This window comes from Pseudonaja textilis, chromosome 5, assembly GCF_049901715.1.
Source record: "Pseudonaja textilis isolate UNSWEBS1 chromosome 5, rPseTex1.2, whole genome shotgun sequence".
NCBI lineage: Eukaryota > Metazoa > Chordata > Lepidosauria > Squamata > Elapidae > Pseudonaja > Pseudonaja textilis.
This window is the reverse complement of record NC_141994.1, coordinates 19,251,880-19,273,596: the sequence shown is the minus strand read 5'-3', so window position 1 is coordinate 19,273,596 and position 21,717 is coordinate 19,251,880.

Here is a 21,717-nt window from a genome sequence, read left to right as displayed (position 1 = left end):
AGTCAGGTTTCCAAGTGATGAAATCCATCTAGAAAGAAAAGAACAATCTCAGGCTTGACACACATTTATCCTGGGTGGAATAAGGTCCAGGGGTGAAGCTGCCGGGGGTTCGAGAGAGCCCCTAGCTAAAATTCTGTGCAGTTCAGAGAACCCTCAAATCCCACTCCTGACTGGCCCCACCCAGGAGTCCCCATGGGGCCTTTTTTGGATGCAGGTGTGTGGAGGCTCGGAGACGGCAAAAAATGGGCCCCCTGGAAGTTCGGGAAGGCCAGAAATGGGCCCGTTTCCAGCTTCCAGAGAGCCTCCGGAGCCCAGGGGAGGCCATTTTGAAATGAAAGCCTCAGGAACCCGTGCAGGGCAAAAACGCCCTCCCGCCGCCATGGTGCAGGAGGCTGGCTAGACCATGCCCACCATGGCCACGCCCACCCAGCAACTGGAGGCAGAGAACCCCTCGCTGAAAATTTTGATGCCCAACCCTGATAAGGTCATCTGCCTTAGGCAGGGAGTTGGACTAGAAGACCTCCGAGGTCCCTTCCAGCTCTATGATTCTATGCACTTCTAGAGAGGTTGAGGAGGAAGAGAGGGCCGTTTCCACTCTATGGTTTATGGATTACTAATGTCCTCCTTGTGGAAACTTCACCAGCACTCCCATTGGCTTTTTCCTCAGTGATGTTCTTCCTGGATCAGTAGAGCCCCCTAGTGGTCAAATGACACTGTGACAATTGTACTCCTTGTCCAATTTCATCATATCAGGAGTTTTTCTTCTCTCTGAAATTGACCAGCTCCCCTCCCTCCCCAACCCCCCCCCCCAAAAAAAACCCGACGTAACCATATGGCTACAGGTAGTCCTTGACTTACAACCACAATTGAGTGCCACATTTTTTTTCATTAGTTGAAACATTCGTTAAGTGTGTTTTGCCCCCATTGTCTGACCTGTCTTGCTATAGTTGTTAAGTGAACCACTGAAGCTGTTAAGTGAGTTGCATGTTTGTTAAGTGAATCTGGCTTCCCCATTGTCTCTGCTTGTCAGAAGGTCGCAGAAGGTGATCTCGTGACTCCCAGGTCACTGCAGCCATCATAAATATGAGCCAGGGGCCAAGCCTCCGAATCTTGATCACATGACCACACGGATCATGCAACGGTCACAAGTATGAAAAACGGCCATAAATCACTTTTTTTCAATCCCGTTGTAACTTTGAATGGTTACTAAATGAACTGTTGTAAATCAAGGGCTACCTGTATTTGCCAGTCTGGGCATTTTCTTCCCTTTTTCATTTTTAGAGTTTTCAAGAAGAAGGAAGGCAATCGACAGGGAACAGAGTTGTAAGCAGTCCAAGAAGTCAGATCTAGGGGTGTCTGCAGATTATAGTCAGAAATACCACAATAGCCTGATTGAAACCTGTTTTGTATGTGCTTAACATGAGGATTATGGACTGGGCTAGGATATTTCATTATATTTATTTCACCCTTTTGGCATAATTACCCTAATGCCGTGTTTCTCAACCTTGGCAACTCTTAAGAAGATGTATTACAGATTAACAGAGTTAGAAGGGACCTTGTAGGTCATTTAGTCCAACCCCCCACCTAAGCAGGAGACCCTACACCATTTCTGACAGATGGCAGTCCAGTATCTTCCTGAAAGCCTCCCATGACGAAGCTCCCACAACTTCTGAAGGCAACTTCTGTTTCACTGATTAATTGTTCTCACTGTCAAAAACTTTTTCCTTGTTTCCAGGTTTAATCTCTCCTTGTTCAGTTTCCATCCATTATTCCTTGTCTGGCCTTCGGGTGCTTTGGAAAATAGCTTGACCCCTTCCTCCTCTCTGTGGCAGCCCCTCAAATATTGGAAGACTGCTATCATGTCTCCCCTGGTCCTTCTCTTCCCTAGACTAGCCATGTCCAGTTCCTGCAACCATTGTTCATTTGTTTTAGCCTCCAGTCCCCTAATCACCTTGGTTGTTCTTCTCTGTACTTTTTCTAAAATCTCAACATCTTTTTTATACTGTGTTGTCCAAAACTGGATGCAGTACTCTAGGTGTGGTCTTACTAATGCTTTATAGAGTGGTATTAGTACCTCGCTTGATCTTGATTGTATCCCTCTGTGAATGCAATTTAGGATTGCATTAGCTTTTTTGGCTGCCACTGCACACCGCTAGCTCTTAAGTGTGAATTTCAACTCCAAGAATTTCACAGCCAATACGTTTTAGTAGTAAGACTCCCATAAAAAAACCTCACTTCTAATCAACATGAAAACCCAACTTCAGCTGGGGCCCATTGAGAGAAAGCCATTGTTACTGTAGTTTACAATGCATTGTGGGATAACATCACATCAAAGGGGTTTTTGTATTATTCCATCTTTGTTACGTCATCAAGCATACTATATCCAAAAATATACCTTGAGTAGAAATTATTTTTATTGGGCCTGTTCTTGAACCTAAATATTAATTTTTACATGAAGTGTAGGGTATGATTTCATTAAAGCTTTCTATATGAAAGACTGCATAAATAATTATAGAATGGCTGGATCTGAGTTGATAGAATGAAGCTTGCATCCAAGGATATTATGGATCTCCGGATGACTGGATTTTGTAGCTCTAAAATTTGCTATTTGGAAACTGCCCAGAATATTTTGTCAAGTATTCTGGGATCTTCTAGCGCCTTTGTGATATCCAGCAGATTATAATTTGTGTGATTTTCCATATTTTGCTTTTAAGTTGCATTTTTTTTATTCTTTTACTCTTTTACCCTTGTTTTCAGCTCCATTCCCTACTATTTCAAAGTAATTTGGCGTGAGATTATTTATTTATTGGTATCCCATCTTTGTTATATTTACAAATAAACCAAGGTGACAAACATAGCCAAACAAATCTTTCTCTTCCTATATTCTTTACAACTATCCTATGGGTGGAGTGGGCTGAGAGAGAGAGCAACTGGCCCAAGTCACTCTCTCTCCCCATCAAATCTAAAGCACCCGAAGGCCAGACAAGGAATAGTGGATGGAAACTGAACAAGGAGAGATTTAACCCAGAAGTAAGGAGAAACTTTCTGGCAGTGAGAACTATCAACCAATGGAACAGAAGTTGTCCTCAGAAGTTGTGGGAGCTTCATCACTTGAGACTTTCAGGAAGAGACTGGACTCCCATCTGTTAGAAATGGTGTAGGGTCTCCCGCTTGGGCAGGGGGTTGGACTAGATGACCTACAAGGTCCCTTCTAACTCTGATTATCTGTTATTTGTTAAATTTGTCTAGTTGCACTGTGCTTTTTTTTAAAAAAAAACAAACAAAGACAACAAGGGAGAATACCCCCAAAAAATCCATTTAAAAATTCCCAGTATGAATAGTTCCCAGCTGACATTTCAGCATACAGGTCAAAGAAAATAATTTTGTGCTAACAAACACTAGATGTCACTGTAAACTTCAGACAATGGAGAGAAAATGAAATTAAGTGCAGAAGAGATATAGTTGCTTGCTGTATCTCTTCTGCTGCAAAGGCTGAGGGCCAAAGAATTGAGGCCTTTGAACTCTGGTGCTGGAGAAGACTCCTGCGAGTCCTTTGAACTGCAAGGCGATTCAACCGGTCAGTCCTAGAAGAGATCAACCCTGACTGCTCTTTAGAAGGTCAGATGCTGAAGATGAAACCCAAAGACTTTGGCCACCTCATGAGAAGGAAGGACTCCCCGGAGAAGAGCCTAATGCTGGGAACGACTGAGGGACAAAGAAGAAGAAGGGGATGACGGAGAAGGAGGTGGCTGGATGGAGTCCCTGAAGCAGTTGGCGTGAGCTTAAATGGACTCCAGAAGATGGTGGAGGACAGGAAGGCCTGGAGGAACATTGTCCATGGGGACGCAATGGGTCGGACACAACTTTCTAACTATCAACCACAACTCTAGTAAAAAGGACTAGATGTGACATAATGGCAGATATTTGAGGGGTTGCCACAAAAAGAGGGGGGGTCAACTTATTTTCCAAAGCACCTGAAGGCAGGACAAGAAGCAATGGATGGAAACTAACCAAGAAGAGAAGCAATCTAGAACTATGGAGACAATTCCTAATAGTCAGAACAATCAACCAGTGGAACTTTTGCTTTCAAAAGTTGTGGGTGCTCCATCACTGGAGGCTTTTAAGAAGAGACTGGACAGTCATTTGTCTAAATTGGTATAGGACCTCCTGCTTGAGTAGGGGGTTGGACTAGAAGACCTCCAAGGTCCCCTGATGTTCTATGTTCTACATTTGACAACACAGATAAGAGGGTTTGCTCCAGATCAGATCTCTTTTTCGCCTTAAGCATCCTGCCTGGGTGTCTTATAATGCTCCAAGACGTTTAAAACCATTTTCTATAAAAGAGGATGGATCAAAATGTTCCCTTTCATGAATAGCTTTTAGCCACTGCTCTTCATTTCCTGGTTAATCCCAAGGTTGTGTTGGAACACATACCACAGGCCATCTGGCAGGACTGAAGTCCCTCCTGGGATCAGCACTGCAGGTCACACGAAAGACGCCAGACGGCCATGACGCAAATCAACTATATCTACACAAGAGAGGTCCACTTCTTTTTTTGACGGTGCTGCGTGTATGTTGGAAAGTTTTGGGGGGCAGAAGGGTGCAATGTTTTTATTGGTTGGCTGATATTTTTGTTGGTTGACCATTGCCTGCCAGTACATCCTGACGTCTTCAGAAGAGCTTCCTGAAAAGTTCTTGAAATTTCTTTTTAAAAAATGACATTTTATTCCAGTGTGTTCAGACTGTGTTATGAACCAAAAACAGGGTAACTTAAAGCTTGGGTGGAATGTTCATATGAAAGACTGCACCGGGAGAGCAACCATCTCAGAGCTTAATATGAATAATCAACACAAGACCCAAACCTTTATCATACCACGAATACCTTGATGCAATCTGCAGCTGGATTTTTTTTATACCCAACTGTGATGACCCGGGGCATGGCACAAAAGCAACAAAGTCACAAAAATAGGTAAAATCCCTTAAATACCTCTAACTTGGCCCCCAATGTCCAGTTATCATCGGCTGGAGAAAAAACTCTCCCCGAAACAGTTTTCAAAATAAAAAAATCCCCTCCGAACTCAAAGTACATATAAATTATAAATAAAAACCAACGCAAACTATACTGCAGCAATTAACGAGACAAAGCAGGATAAGGCGTTGAAGACATCAAAAGATAATGAAACATACACAGTTGGGAGGACACCAGAACTCAGATAAGACTTGACAAACCAGAATAATTTCACACTTTGCTTCCAGCAACTTTGCCATGCACAGTTTGCCCTTTTAAACAGTCTTCCCAGCTGTAGCCAATGAAGGGGATCAGGGCCCTTTCCTCCCCCGTAGACCATGCAACTCACATTGCTCCCTTATCCGTTCCTGTGTGCCCTAGGATGAAGAGAGGGTGGGCCTGGGCTTTCCTCTGAAGGCCCAGCTGGACTGTGCCCTTCCCCAGTTTCCTCCACAGCCACCGGAGCCACACTCCCTGTCAGCTGTTCCACCTCTCCCTTGGAATCAGATCCCAACAGCGGCATGACACTAACACTGAATGAAGAAGTCAAATCATTTCATGCTGTACATACACTGAAGTCCTAAATTCTACACCTAATCCTTGACTTACATCCGGTTGCTTAGTTACTGTTTGAAGTTACAATGGACCCTTCAAAAGCTACTTATAATTTGGTTCCCTTGTTCCAATGCCCATGCTCCCACACCTTGCAATGCAATCGCACAATTATATTTTGGGCCCTTGACAACCAGCCCATGTTTGTGGCTTTCTGAAGTGCCCTTGTGGTCATGTGGCCGTAATTTGTGAGTTTTTTTTCTGGAAACCAGTGTTTACTTCCAGTTCTGGTATTAAAAAAAAAAATGCATTGATTTTGCTTAACTCCTGGTAAAGGTAAAGGTTCTCTTCACTCATATGTGCTAGTCATTTCCGGCTCTAGGGGGCACTGCTCATCTCTGTTACAAAGCCGAAGAGCCAGCGCTGTCCGAAGATGTCTCCGTGGTCATGTGGCTGGCATGACTAAATGCCAAAAGCGCATGGAACACTGTTATCTTCCCATCATAGTCGTCCCTATTTTTCTACTTGCATTTTTTATGTCCTTTCGAACTGCTAGGTTGGCAGAAGCTGGGACAAGTAACAGGAGCTCACTCCGTTAGGCGGCGCTAGGGATTTGAACCGCCGAACTGCCAACAACCTCAGCGTCTTAGCCACAGAGCCACTGCATCCCTTAACTCCTGGGATATTCATTAGGACTGTCACATTTGCTTAACAACCAATGCAAAACAAGATAGTTAAATTGGATCCAGTCATGTCATAACCCACATGATAACCATCATGACTTATGGCAAATTGTCAGGCTCAATTATGGTCATGAGCCAAGAACTAACTTGTGATTAGTATTGATAGAATATTACTTTTTCTCTATTTCCAATGCTCTAATTTAGCCACATGTCTATATAACTAAGGATTGTATTAGGTTTTTTGGCAGCTGCCACACACTGCTGGCTCATGTTTAAGTGATCATCCACTAGGACTCCATGGTCCCTCTCACAGTTACTACTTTTGAGCCAGGTTTCACCTACTCTGTGCTTGTGCCTTTGGTTTTTCCTGCCTAGGTGTAAAACCTCGCTTTTCTCCACATTAAATTTTATATTGTTGGATAGGACCCATTGTTCAAGTCTGTCAAGATCTTTTTGGACCCTGAGCTTGTCTTCTGGGCAGTGGTGGGATTCAAATTTTTTTACTACCAGTTCTGGGGGCGTGGCTTGATGGGCATGGCAAGGGACAGGTACTGTAAAATCTCCATTCCCATCCCACTCCTGGGGGAAGGTTACTGCAAAATCCCCACTCCCTCCCCGCCCCACTAACCTGCTTTCCAGCTCCATTCTCCTGTGAAGGACAACCAAGGAAGACCCAGCCAGTCAGCTGGGACTCAATGGGAGGCAGACAAGAGATGGGAGCGGGGCCAGTCAGTGGTGATATTTGCTGGTTCTCTGAACTATTCAAAATTTCCGCTACCAGTTCTCCAGAACTGGTCAAAACCTGCTGAATGCCACCTCTGCTTCTGGGATGTTGGCTATTCCTGTCAGCTTAATGTCACCTGGAAGTTTGATGAGTTCCCCCTTTTATTCCCTTATTTAAATCATCTATGAAGATCTTGAAGAGTACTGGCCCTAACCTTGTGATACCCCACTGTTTATTTCTCTCCATATAGACATAGTATCATTAAGGACTACTCATTGAGTTCCGTTTGTCAGCCACTTACAAATCCATCTGGTGGTGATGCTGTCTATCCCACATTTTTCTAGTTTACCAGAAGTAGGTTATGATCTACTTTGTCAAATGCCTTACTAAGTATACTATGTCCACAGCATTTCGCTGGTCTGCTTAAATTAGTCACTGCCGTCAAAAAAATAAATAAGATTAGTTTGGCATGATCTGTTTTTAACAAAGCCATTGCTGGTGACTAGTTATAACTTTATTTATTGAATTTATTTATTGATCGAATATAATCATTTATTGAATTGTCCTGCAGCGAGTTGGTCATGGCGAGTTGGGTATGGGGAGTTGTCCCATTCCACCAAAGACCTGTGTTTTGGGTAGTCCTGATCCAAAAGGCCAAAAATACAGAACAAACCTGTCAAACATAAGCCACAGTTGTGTAGACAACTGTGCATCTGGGGAAGGTTTAAAGGAAGAAATTAAACCAATGAAGGAAATGTCCTATATGAAGTATAGAAAATTATAGGGGAAACAACGTTCTATATCAAATCAGCACATTGACTTCCGTTCTCCCCAAAAGCTAATCTAGTTACTCCCTTTCTCCTTGAATAAGCCCTTCAGTGAGGGGTCCTTGGTACTCTCTGAACTTGGTTGTTTTCTTGCAGATATTTCATTACCCAAACTAAGTAACATTACCAGGGCTGGTGATGATGTTACCTAGTTGGATAATGAAATGTCTGGAGGAAAAGAACCAAGCTCAGAGAGCACCGAGGATCTTTTCAGCCCTGAGCTACAAATATTCTCCTTTATTGAAACCCTTCAGTTTTGTCACATCTTGTAGGAGATGACCAGGTGGAGCTGGAGGGAGGAGTGAAATGTGTCATCAGTCATGAGTCCCTAGGTACGTACAAGAGAACTAAGTCCAGCCCAGCTTGAATTCCTTCTGAACTCCAGCTTTCTTCCTTTGACTGTTAGTAGTTCAGATTCTTGTAGAGAGCTCAAGCTTACAATCAATCTTTATACCCAATTGAACTGTTTAGATTTTCTGATTTTCCTGCACTTGGCACATCTACAGAATTGTTTGGATATGGATAGGCAAGTCTCTTTGTTCCTTCTCTTTCTTTCTTTCTTTCTTTCTTTCTTTCTTTCTTTCTTTCTTTCTTTCTTTCTTTCTTTCTTTCTTTTTCTTTCTTTCTTTCTCTTTCTCTCTTTCTCTCTTTTCTTTCTTCTTTCCTTCTTTCCTACCTTCCTCCTTTCTTCCTTCCTTCCCTCCGTCCCTCCTTCCCTCCTGCTTTCCTCCTTCCTTCCCTTCCATCTTTCCTCCCTTTTTTCTCTCTTTCTTTCCTTCCTTCCTTCTTTCCTTCCCCTTCCCCTCTTTCTTTCTTTCTTTCTTTCTTTCTTTCTTTCTTTCTTTCTTTCTTCCTTCCTTCCTTCCTTCCTTCCTTCCTTCCTTCCTTCCTTCCTTTCTTTCCCTGTTTCCATATCAAGTGCTGACCTCAGACTTACAAGCGATCAACACCAGGGGGTTTGAGGAAACTGTTGCTTTGCTCCGTTGAGCCAAACACTCCCTCTAGTCAGACAGTCTGAAGTCACCCGGTGGCTCGGCCAACCTTCTCCAGAAGCTCAGGTGGGATGATAAAGGTTGAGTTTCACCACTTCTTCCATTGCACCAATGGAATCGTTTGGGAAACAAAACCTTCACGATTCTCAGCATGGGGCCAACTTAATCTCATGCTTTGGGGGAGGGTCACCCTTGTGCCATAACAAAGACTACAGGTTTGTTTCACGCAGCGACACAGCCTGCTGGTCTTCGGTACCCACGGGTGGGATTCTGCCGGTTTGGACTGGTTCAGGAGAACCCCTAGCTCCGACGATTAGCTGGTTCTGAATCAGTTCACTCTGATGATCATGGGGGCCCGCTTGCCCAACCCCTGCGCTGTACTCACCTCTACCTACTCAGCTGATTCACAAGGCAGAGCGGATTGCCGCGCCTCAGCTGGGTTACTTCCCCTAAGTAACATCTAAATTCTAAATTTAGATTTCTAAAGTAATTTCTAAAGCTGTTTCTAAAGTAATTTCTACAGTAATTTCTAAAGTAATTTCTAAAGCTGTTTCTAAAGTAATTTCTACAGTAATTTCTAAAGCTGTTGCACACGCGATTAGCAAACTGGTTGTTACACCGTCAGCATCCCTCCATTGTCTGTACCAGTCTACTTTCATGGGTCTCTTCAACGGCTCATGCTGTGCAACGCTTCTTCCTCCCTCTTTCTTTCTTTCTTTCTTTCTTTCTTTTTTTTTTTCTTTCCAGCTGCAGCTCTCACCAGTGACTCACAATATCAAAAAAGAAACCAGCACCTTCTGGCTGAATATCAGAGGGGTGTGTGTGTGTGTGTGTGTTTTGAAAACAGAGGGGAGAAAGCCACAGGCTTCGGGCTCTGCAAGAGAAGGAAAGTTGCAAAAATAGGAGAGCCATAGCCCATCCTCCCTTCCTTTTATTTTTTCCATTTGGAGATCCTCTCATTATTTTTGGCTTCAGGGATTCTGGATGTTTCACGAGGACAGGCCGGTTCAGAAGAGGACAACCCATTCAAAAACACAACCCCTCGGGGGGGAGGTTCACGCTTTTCTCCCTTTCTTTTCTTTTTTCTGACTGCTCCAAACATTGGTAAAATATTTCCCGCTGCTGGCCTGACCTACATTTTCAAAAAAAACGGCGCAGCCTCAGAGTCAACGCTGCCTGACATTCCACATTCCCCATTTCTTCTAAAAAGTTGGCAGGCATGCATTAGAATTAGGAAATCTGTTTTCAATCAGGGGAGCGGGGCAGAGGTGGTTTTCAGCAGGTGCCGGCCAGTTCTGGAGAACCGGTAGTGGAAATTTTGAGTAGTTCAGAGAACCGGCAAATACCGCCTCTGACTGGCCCCACCCACATCTATTCTCCGCCTCCCATTGAGTCCCAGGTGGTCAGCTGGGTCTTCTTTGGTTGCCCTGCACAGGAGAACGGAGCTGGAAAGCAGGTTAGCGGGGTGCGGAGGGAATGGGGATTTTGCAGTAACCTTCCCCTGCCAAACCCACCAAGCTACACTCACCAAGCCACGCCCACAGAACCGGTAGTAAAAAAAAATCTGAATCCCACCATTGGCCCCGCCCCCATCTATTCTCTGCCTCCCATTGAGTCCCAGCTGATCGACTGGGTCTTCTTTTGTTGCCTTGCACAGGAGAACGGAGCTGGAAAGCAGGTTAGTGGGGTGGGGAGGGAATGGGGGATTTTGCAGTAACCTTCCCCCAGGAGTGGGGTAGGAATGGAGATTTTACAGTATCCTTCCCCTGCCATGCCCACCAAGCCACGCCCACAGAACTGGTAGTAAAAAAAAATTGAATCCTGCCACTGGTGGGGGGACACTTCATAAGCAAACAACTCTGAGATGTTTGCTTTTAGTGGTTAGGTTACATCTCACCTTTGCTCCAGGAGGTCGAAAAAAGCTGGGAGGAGGCTCCCTTTATGGGTGTACAGGTAGTCCTCAACTTATGACCACAATTGAGCCCAACATTTGTGTTGTAAAGTGAGAACTTTGTTAAGTCAGGTTCCATCCCGTTTTACGGCTTTTGTTGCCACATTTGCTAAGTGCATCGCTGCCGTTCTTCAATTAGCAACACGGCTGTTAAGAGAATCTGGCTTCTCCATTGACTTGGCCTGTCAGAAAGTCACAAAAGGGGATCCTATGACTTCGGGACGCAGCAATGGTGGACTGCGTGTCAAGCATTTGAATGTAAATCACGTGACCACGGGAATGCTCCAATGGTCATAAGTGTGAAAAATGGTCATACAGTCACTTTTTCCAGTGCCGTTGGTCACTAATAGCAATAGCACTTAGACTTATAGACAGGGGTGGGATTCAGCCGGTTTGGGCCGGTTCATGCGAACCGGAGGTTAAATTTATATCTGATTCGCCGAACCGGTATTTGAACTGACTGGCTGGCCCCTCCCATCCCTGCCCTCCCCTCCCCTCCCAGGAGTCTCCACGTGGCCCGTTTTGGAGGCAAGTAAGTGTAAGGTCTGAGCAGAGGCTCTGGGGAAGGTGCAAAAACGGCCGTCCCAGAAGTTCCAGAAGTCCAGAAATGGGCTCTATTCTGTTATATTCTGACTTGAGCCTGGTTCTCCCAGTCGTGATCCAACTCACGTTTTACTTCCCCGGTACGGCTCAGAGCAGGGCAAGGCAACCTTTATGGCCCAGATATGGAAGTTTGGAGAAGGCGATGAGGTCCTTGCCCAAAATGCCTGCTCAGGGCAGGGGGTTGCGCATGGTCAAAACGACCTCCGATGGCCTCCGCCCATTCACAAAATGCCTTTGAGTCAGAAAGCCAAGTGGCGAAACAATGGAGATTGGCACGTTCTCTCCGTTTATCTGTGAGAATGAGGAAAGTAAAGATTGCCTCACGGGGAGTTTCCAGACTCTGACGCATCTTTCCGCCAGCTGGCAACGACCAATCAGAATCTCTGTGTGGAAAATGAACTCTGGTGACAATTCTTCTGGGGGGGGGGGGGAGGTAAAAAAAACCCTCTTTGACCGTTGGAAGGGCTTCTGAGTCAACCAATCCTACCCTTCCCAAACCCTCAAAACCCCTTCCCACAATTGCAAACAATCTGCAAATGTTTGCACAATGCAGCTGGGAGAACTCAGGACATGCTGATCAAAATCGTGCAAAAGCTGATATCCAGCTGCTGTCTCACCTTTTCCATATCTCCCTCCCCCCCCACACACACCCCATCACTTTCTTGGGTTTTGCGATAGGCAATTTAAAGCTCTCTCTCTCTTCTTTGCTGCAGACCCAATTTTAGCAACGGGGGGAGGAAAAACAGAACCGGAAGGATGGCTTGAAGGAAAAGAGTCAGGGCCTCCATTCCAGCTTTTGGATTTCCAGTTCTGTGCTGACCAAGAAAGAAATCCGCCACAAAATCAGATAGTTTTGCCGCTGATCCCAGAAAGCACCAAATTCCCACATGGAACTGGGCTAAGGCAGAAATGGACCAAAGTTACACCTCTGATTGTACTGATCAATGCCTATCGATTAGAGCATCTGTGGAGATTCTTGGTCATCCAGGTCATGGCTGTCCCAAAGGTGCTTTTTCATGAGACAACTGGACTTTCTGGTTTTTCTTTGAAGATGTTTTGCTTCTCATCCAAGATGCTTCTTCAGCTCTGACTGGATGGTCCTTCCATTCCCCACCATCCAGTCACAACTCTGCCACTCCCTTCAAGTCAAAATGTTCCTTCCTTCCTTCCTTCCCTTATTTATATCCCATCTTTATTATTTTTACAAATAACCGAAGGTGACAAATATATCCCTCCTCCTATTTTCTCCACCACAACAACAACCCTGTGATGTTGGGCTGAGAGAGAGAGAGAGTGACTGGGCCAAACTCACCCAACTGGCTTTCCTGCTAAGGTGGGACTTGAACTCATAATCTCCTACTTTCTAGCCTGGTGCCTCCCCCACTAGACCAAACTGGCTTCCTTGCATCACATGTTTGTTTTCTTCTGGTTACAGTAAGAATTTACTTCTCTCCTTGGGTGAGAAGCAAAATGTCTTCAAAGAAAAACCAGAAAGTCCAGTTGCCTACTAAAAAAAGGATACTGGTTAGAGAACATCAGATCAGATGTCTTTCATTCTATCCTTCCTTCCTTCTTTCCTTCCTTCTTCCTTCCTTCCTTTCCTTCCTTCCTTCTTTCTTTTTCTTTCCTTCCCTCCTTCCTTCTTTCCTCCTTCCTTCCCTTCCATCCTTCCTTTCTCTTTCTTTCTCTCGTTCTTTCCTTCCTTCCTTCTTTCCTTCCTCCTTTCCCTTCCTTCTTCCCTACCTTTTTTCTTCCTTCCTTCCCTCCCTCTCCCCTCCCTCCCTCCCTCTTTCTTTCTTTCTTTCTTTCTTTCTTTCTTTCTTTCTTTCTTTCTTTCTTTCTTTCTTTCTTTCTTTCTTTCTTCCTTTCTTTCCCTGTGTTCCATCTCAAGTGCTGACCTCAGATTTACAGACGGTCAACACCAGGGGGTTTGAGGAAACTGTTGCTTTGCTCAGTTGAACCAAACACTCCCTCCAGTCAGACAGTCTGAAATCACCTGGTGGCTCAGCCAACCTTCTCCAGAAGCTCAGGTAAAGGTGTAGTCACACTGAAGATGGTGTTTGATTTCATTGTACGAGGTGCAATGACAATAAAGTAAACTAAACTAAACTAAAATAACACATTTCTAGGCTCAGAGTCCTATCCATGAAAGGGAGGGGGGTTTTTTTGTCTTTGTATGCTGCTTCTGCGTTGTTTATGCAAATTCTAACCCTCCTCCACACACCCTCCCTTCCTCCCTCCAGCTCCAAAGAGAAACGCAGGGGTTTCACCGGGATGACTAATCAAACCCTACCAAGGCTGGAAGGGAAGGGCAAAATATAAACAACCCACCTGAACACGTGAAGGAATGGTCACATGGCAAGGAGCGAGTTCCATACCTGGGCTCACTTAGCTGGAAGAGAAAGGGGGCAGGTGTTGCAAAGAAATGAGGGGAAAGGCCTGCCAGAAGCCTTAGGGGTTTCTTCGACACGAAGAACCCTGAACCCTGGAGGAAGGAAATTCCTGCTCTCCGGGCTGCTGAAACGATTGATAGAACCTAAGAGACGTGGCTAGACCTATTATACCTTGCTAAGCTGCCATTGGCACTGGGAGCAGCCCATGAGTCACAGTGAGATCACACACCACCGCTATCCCCACCAGTCCTTCCTTGAATGAAGTTTGAGACTGCCTGGAATTCTTCCAGAGAAGTCTCAAAGAGAACCGAAGAAGCTTCTTGGATGAGATGTGAAACGTCTTCAAGGAAAAACGAAGTAAGGCCAGTTGCCTCCTGAAAAAAGCACCATGGGGAGCAGCAGCCCCCCAAAAAGGCCAACACAATCCTAAGTTGCATTAACAGAGGGATACAATCGAGATCAAATGAGGGACTAACACCACTCTATAAAGCCTTAGTAAGGCCACACCTAGAGTACTGCATCCAGTTTTGGTCACCACGCTATAAAAAAGATGTTGAGGCTCTAGAAAAAGTGCAGAGAAGAGCAATCGGGATGATTAGGGGACTGGAGACTAAAACAATTGCAGGAACTGGGCATGGCTAGTCTAGTAAAGAGAAGGACCAGAGTAGACATGATATCAGTCTTTCAATATTTGAAAGAGAGGAAAGGGTCAGGCTATTCTCCAAAGCACCTGAAGGCCAGACAAGGAATAATGGATGGAAACTGAACAAGGAGAGATTCAACCTGGAAATAAGGAGAAATTTTCTGACAGTGCAAACAATCAACCACAGGAACAGCTTGCCTTTGGAAGTTGTGGGAGCTTCATCCCTGGAAACTTTCAAGAAGAGACTGGACTGCCATCTGTCAGAAATGTTGAAGGATTTCCTGCTTACTTGGGGGGTTGGACTAGATGACCTACAAGGTCCCTTCCAACTCGGATTATCTGTTATTATTATCAGGATGACTGAGAATCTCCATAGACATTCTTCCAGAGAAGCTCTGTTCTAGGGCCCATGCCTTGGAAGTGATACTATCCTGTTACGATTGCACCTTGTGGTAAAAATAGTATATTACTAAAATATAAGGGACTGGGTGAACAGCAGAAGCTCTTGAAGCTTCAGTTATAGTAGTAGTGACCAAGAGAGCCACTGAAGAAGATGTCACCAAGAAGAAGAAATGAGTTTGGTTCATCTAAATTGAATAAATCAAAGAAGGTTTGGCGATTTCTAGCAGAGTCAAAATGGCCTCTTAACTTCGAACCTTGATTCTGTTTGAGAAGAGCCAGGAAATCTGTGCAAATAACAGATCTGGTGCAGTTAATAAAATGTTACATGTAATCTTATATTCAAGAACCAGCTAGCTGAGTGTGTTTCCAATAATACCTTGAAATTGTTATCATAGAGATAGCAAACACCTGTCATCTGATCTCACAGGGTTGTATTAGAGCCTTGTGTATGTGTGGAAGCCTGAAGTGTAACATAAATAATACTCTTTCATTTTAAGGTCAAGACTGGGGTAGTTGGGGTGGGCATAGCAAGGACTACATGTATTTATTTATTTTATTTAGAAATTCTATGCAGCCGCCCATATTAAATACATAACTCTCAAAGCAGTGAAAAGTTTTACAAAAACAATTATAAACATACAAGGGAAGAATAAATAACCGAGGCACTTCATAACAATCTCATAAAACACACATACATCAGACGCCTCTAGCATCCTGGCTTAGTGGCGGGGGGGGGAGCCAAGTTTTAACAGCCTTAGAGGAACAGGCTCATCTGAATTTCAGGAGAGAAGCTATTTACTTGTAACTGTAAGCTCAACTTGACTGTATTTTGTTTCATACTTCCGATACGTATACAACAAACTCTCATGCCAACCAGATGGGAGGTGAGTCCTTGAAAGCTGTCGGGGCTTGTGGAAAAGAATGACGGCTGATCAGGGATGGGATTCAAATGTCTTAATAACTGGTTCTGTGCCTGTGGTCTAATTTCTGGGTGTGCCTTGGTGGTCATGTTACTGGGCGGGTGTGGATTGCTGGCTGGGCGTGACTTGGTGGTCACATGACTGGCTGGACATGGCTTGTATGTAAATATTGTAAATATATATGTAAATATTGAATGTTTTATTTAAAAAAAGAGCAACTTTTACCCAAGTCTAGCAAAGCAGGCAGGCAGATTGAGTTTCTTGCAGAATCACCGATTCGCTCACAGATCTACCTTTTCTGCAATCTGCTGCCTGAGTCTGCACTGAAAAATAGAAACTTCAGTCCTAAGGAAGGTTCAGCTCTGCTCTCAGGCCACTTCTCCCTCCCCACCAACCCCCTGAATACCTCCCTGACTAGGCCTCAGGGAAGCCTGCTAGGCCAAGGTGAAACAATACAACAGCGATTTAGATTAGCTAGAAAGCAAGAAATCCGACGGTGTCCTGCTTTCTAGCTAATCTAATTCGTGCGGCATAGCTGATAGTTGGAAGAGCTAATCATCAGGGGGAAAGGAAAATAGCAACTTATCAAAAATTAGGCAAGTCGGGTGGCATCGCAGGGCGAGATAAGGAGTGACTGGGCAGGATGGGTGGGGGGGGGGCAGTCAGTGTCATGATTTGCCAGTTTTCCGAGTTGTAACAACCAGTTCTATAGAACTGGTCCAAACAGGAAGAATCCCACCCTTATAGCCGATGCTCTAAAGAAGAGAGCATGGAAAGTCATCAATGACGCAACAGGTCAACAATGGCCCAACCCAATGATCTGGTGGAATGATTTTTCTCCTCAAATGGCCCCTTACCAAAAGACGAGGATTATTTGTGCACAATATTGGAAAAAGGGAAGATATACCATGAGATGATGAAATAGTCAAGAAGATACTAGATTGTGCAGAAATAGATAGATGGACACTGAAAATTAAACAAGAAAGAGGATATAGAATATTATCAAATGTGGAACTTAATTTACCAATGGTTGGAGGGAAAAGGGGTGGAGATTAAGAATGTAATTTCTTAATTTATTTCCCTAAAAAAATAAGACGGCATGGTCATGACTAGAGGTAGCTTCACCTTGCAAACCTCCTTTCCAGAGGTGGGATTCAGCAGGTTCTGACCAGTTCTGGAAAACCAGTAGTGTAAATTTTGAGTAATTTGGAGAACCGGCAAATCCCACCTCTGACTGGCCCTGCCCCCATCTATTCTCTGCCTCCCATTGAGCCCCAGCTGATTGGCTGGGTCTTCTTTTGTTGCCCTGCACAGGAGAACGGAGCTGGAAAGCAGGTTAGTGAGGTGAGGTGGGAATAGAGATTTTACAGTATCCTCCCCTGCCATGCCCACCAAGCCATGCCCACAGAACCAGTAGTAATCATTTTTGAATCCCACCATTGCTCCTTTCTCACCCCATGAACCTGGGGCAAGCAATTGGCGTGAGGAAGCTCCTGGCAGACCACCTCTGGTCAATGAATTTGGTGTGAAATTAAATTTGGGAAATGCAGCTGCCTGGGATGGGCCTAAGATGGACATCGTGGCCCAGTTGGCAGGATCTGCACACCCTCTGCCAGGAACATCTAAAAATGAACCAGCTTCATGCTCATTAGAAAGGGACACCTCCTGGTCACCATCTTTCCATTTTTGACCTCCCCTTAGATGTCTCTCGGCTCTTCTGCTTCGGGAAAAAAAAACAGTCTGTGTACCAGTTGTGTACCAGTTTGAATCCCACCTCTGGAGCTGGGAAGGTTGCCTCCAATGCTTTCACACTGCATGGAAGAGCTTTTTCCCAGCGGGGGAAGGACGAGGAAGAGAGGGGGCAGGTGAGGGGCAGCGCTCTCCCTTCATCCAACAGAGGGGCACAGGATGGTTGAAGGAAGGGAAAGTGAGAAAAGGACTAGGGGAGACACGAAGGGGTGCCACAAAGAAGGGTGGGGTCAACTTATGTTCTAAAGCACCAGAGAGCAAAATAAGAAATGATGGACGGAAACAAATCAATCTGGAATTAAGGAGAAACTTCCAAACAATGAGGACAATTAACCAGTGGAACAGCTTGACCTTCAGACGTTGTGAGTGTTTCATCACTGGAGGTTTTTAAGAAGAGACTGGACAGTCACTTGTCTGAAATGGTCTAGGGCAGGGGTCTCCAACCTTGGCAACTTTAAGGCTTGTGGACTTCAACTCCCAGAGTTTCTCAGCCAGCAACGAGAGAGAGCAAAGCTGACTGAGGAACTCTGGGAGTTGAAGTCCACAAGTGTTAAAGTTGCCAAGGTTGGAGACCCCTGGTATAGGGCCTCCTGCATGAGCAGGGGTTGGACTAGAAGACCTCCGAAGTCCCTTCCCACTCTGGTGTTCTATGTTCTATTTTGTTATTGTCTATGCAGACAGCGGCAATCATCTCCCATGCAAGAGCGCAAGAGTTGGATGGTGAAGATGATGGAGTTGGAGAAGATGGTGCAACTGACGGTTTTAATCGGAGAAAAATTCAATCTTCAGAAGTTGTGAGGTTTTGAAGAAGAGACTGGGCAGTCATTTCTCTGGAATGGCATAGTCTCTCTTGCTTGATCATGGGGTTTGTTTTTATGTTATTTTTTATTGATTTGATTTGTCAATCACTTACAAGATAATAGGTGTAAGTATAAACATGACTAAAAACACAGGAAATAGGTATGAATACATGGGGACAATAGGACAGGGACGGCAGGCACGACGGTGCACTTATGCACGCCCCCCCTTACAGACCTTTTAGAATGTGTATTCTATCCCTTCCTTTCTCTCCTCCCTCCATTCTTTTCTCTCCTTCCTTCCTTCCTTCCTTCCTTCCTTCCTTCCTTCCCCTTCCCTGTTCTCCTTCCGTCCCCCTTCCTTCCTTCCTTCTTTCATTTTTTATTTATTTTTATTTTATTTGTCAATGGTTTACAAGATAATAGGTATAAGTATAAACATGACTAAAAACACAGGAAATAGGTATGAATACATGGGCACAATAGGACAGGGACGGCAGGCACGACGGTGCACTTATGCATGCCCCCCCCTTACAGACCTCTTAGAATGTGTATTCTATCCCTTCCTTTCTCTCCTCCCTCCATTCTTTTTTCTCCTTCCTTCCTTCCTTCCCCTTCCCTGTTCTCCTTCCTTCCCCCTTCCTTCCTTCTTTCCTTCCTTCTTTCATTTTTTATTTATTTTTTATTTGATTTGCCAATGGTTTACAAGATAATAGGTATAAGTATAAACATGGACTAAGAATACAGGAAATAGGTACAAATAAATGGGGACAATAGAATAGGGATGGTAGACACGATTGTGCACTTGTACACGCCCCTTACAGACCTCTTAGGAATGCGGTGAGGTCAATAGTGGTAGTCTGAGGTTAAAGGAGTGGGGGTTAGAGGATGTAACAACAGTCAGGTAGTGCATTCCAGGCATTGATCACTCTGTTGCTGAAGTCGTACTTTCTGCAATCAAGTTTGAAGTGGTTAACATTGAGTTTGTATCTGTTGTGTGCTCTTGTGTTGTTGCGGTTGAAGCTGAAGTAGTCATTGACTGGTAGGACATTACAGCAGATAATTTTGTGTACTACGCTTAAGTCCAACTGTAGGCGGCGTAGTTCAAGGATGTCCAACTCCAAAATTTCAAGCCTGGTGATAGAGGGTATTCTGTTGCAAGCAGAAGAGTGTAGTACTCTTCTCGTGCAATACTTCTGGACATTAATACAATTGAGCAAATCCAGGAGTACCGCACAAGAAGAGTACTACACTCTTCTGCTTGCAACAGAATACCCTCTATCACCAGGCTTGAAATTTTGGGCTTGGACAACCTTGAACTACGCCGCCTACGGGTGGACTTAAGTGTAGATATACAGTGCGGATTCCAGACTGATGAGCTGTATTCGAGTATTGGTCTAGCAAAGGTTTTGTATGCCCTAGTTAGCAATTCGATATTTCTGGAGGAGAAGCTTCGTAAGATTAGATTTACAACTCTTAATGCCTTTTGGCAATGCTGTTACAGTGAACTCTGGCACTTAGGTCATTTGATATGAATACTCCAAGGTCCTTGATAGAGTGAGGATCGTCAATGAGGTCATATCCGCCTAGTTTGTATTTGGTGTACTGGATTTTTTTTTTTTTTGTACCAATATGTAGGACAGAGCATTTGTTGGTTGATATTTGGACTAGAAGACCTCCAAAGTTTTATATTCTGATTTTGATTCTGATTGGGTTGGGATGGGACAGCAGCACTCGTGGCCCCATAGAAGGCATGGCTCACCTCAGTATGACCTCCGTACACCGAAGAGAACTTCAGAGCCAAAGCAAAGAATCAAAGGAGCAGGAAAACCGGAGCACAGAGATTTAGCATGAAGAGTCACGATGCATGACTCAGAATCTAAAGGGTGGTTGGGGAGAGATGCTACCTTTTCTTCACATGCTTCATGCCAAAGCCATGATGACAGAGAGTGAAACTCCGTTGATAATCGAGGCATTCCTCAATATCGGGACAACGGAAGGGCTAATGGACGCCTTACTCGTTTTACGTCATAAACGATGGCCGTCTCACTCTTTCCTGCTCATACAGGAGACCTGTGCCAAAATCTTTCCTGCACCACGTACACACCGATACCCACCCATCCCAAGCTTTGATGGGCCTTTGCTTTCTCCCACCCCGCCCACCTCAGCATAGTTAAAGGAGTTTTGCCCCATTTCACGGTTTTTCTTGCCACGTTTATTAATTGAATCTCTGCAGTTGTTAAATTAGCAACAGGGTTCTTAATCTGGTTTCCCCATTGACTTTCCTCGTCAGAGGGTCGTACAAGGCGATCCCATAATCCTGGGACAATTGCAACTGATCCTATAATCCCCGGGACAATTGCAACCGTTATCGATGTGAGTCAATTATCATCGAGCCTCCAAACGTAAATCACATGACCGTGAGGGATGCTAACAATGGTCTGTTGGAAGAATTATCCTTCTGGGTTCAGTTCCAAGTGGGGAAGAAAGACACTGGAAACATGGAGGCTGATTGGAAAGATGGTTTAACGGTGGACAGAACCACATGGCTTGGAGCTCCAAAGTGAAAAGGATGATCACATGCTTCAAGATGTTGGATGGAGGAAAAGAAGGGGTAAGATGCTGAGTGTGCCTGGGTTTTATACCTTCTGTTGGCATTTGAATTTGAGCTTGTATTCTGATTGGTTGTCAGACTCCCATGGGGCCATGCAGGGGCAACTCTGTAGGCTGTCCTGAGTCCCAGGCTTGGTTGAGCCTTGCTGGATGATGATGCCCTGAAAGGGCTTTTGAGCAATTGCTATAGCTTTACCTGGAGATCTTTGTTATGTAGAATACTCTGGCCTAGGCTTTAATGGCCCACCCATTAACAAAGGTGGGAGTGAGCTTCTGAGGTGTTTCTGCTCTTGAGCTTCTACTCTTTTTAAGGGAAATATTCTGTCTTTTTAATATTTCCTAGCATATTTCATTTTTCTAGGAAGGGAGTGGATGAACTACAGAACTCTGGTGCTGGAGAAGACTCCTGCGAGTCCCTTGGACTGCAAGGCCATCCAACGGTCAGTCCTAGAGGAGATCAACCCTGACTGCTCTTTAGAAGGCCAGATCCTGAAGATGAAACCCAAAGACTTTGGCCACCTCATGAGAAGGAAGGGAACTCCCTGAAGAAGAGCCTAATGCTGATTGAGGGACAAAGAAGGAGAAGAAGAAGGGGATGGCAGAGAAGGAGGTGGCTGGATGGAGTCCCTGAAGCAGTCGGTGTGAGCTTAAATGGACTCCAGAAGATGGTGGAGGACAGGAAGGTCTGGAAGAACATTGTCCATGGGATTGTGATGGGTCAGACATGACTTCACAACTAACAACAACACGAAGAGGGCTATAAAATTATGGGAAAACTGCCTAATAAATCTCCCAGTGGGTTGCATGTCTGGGCATGTCAGAAAAAATCCAGATGATGGTACCATTGCAAGGATCAAAGT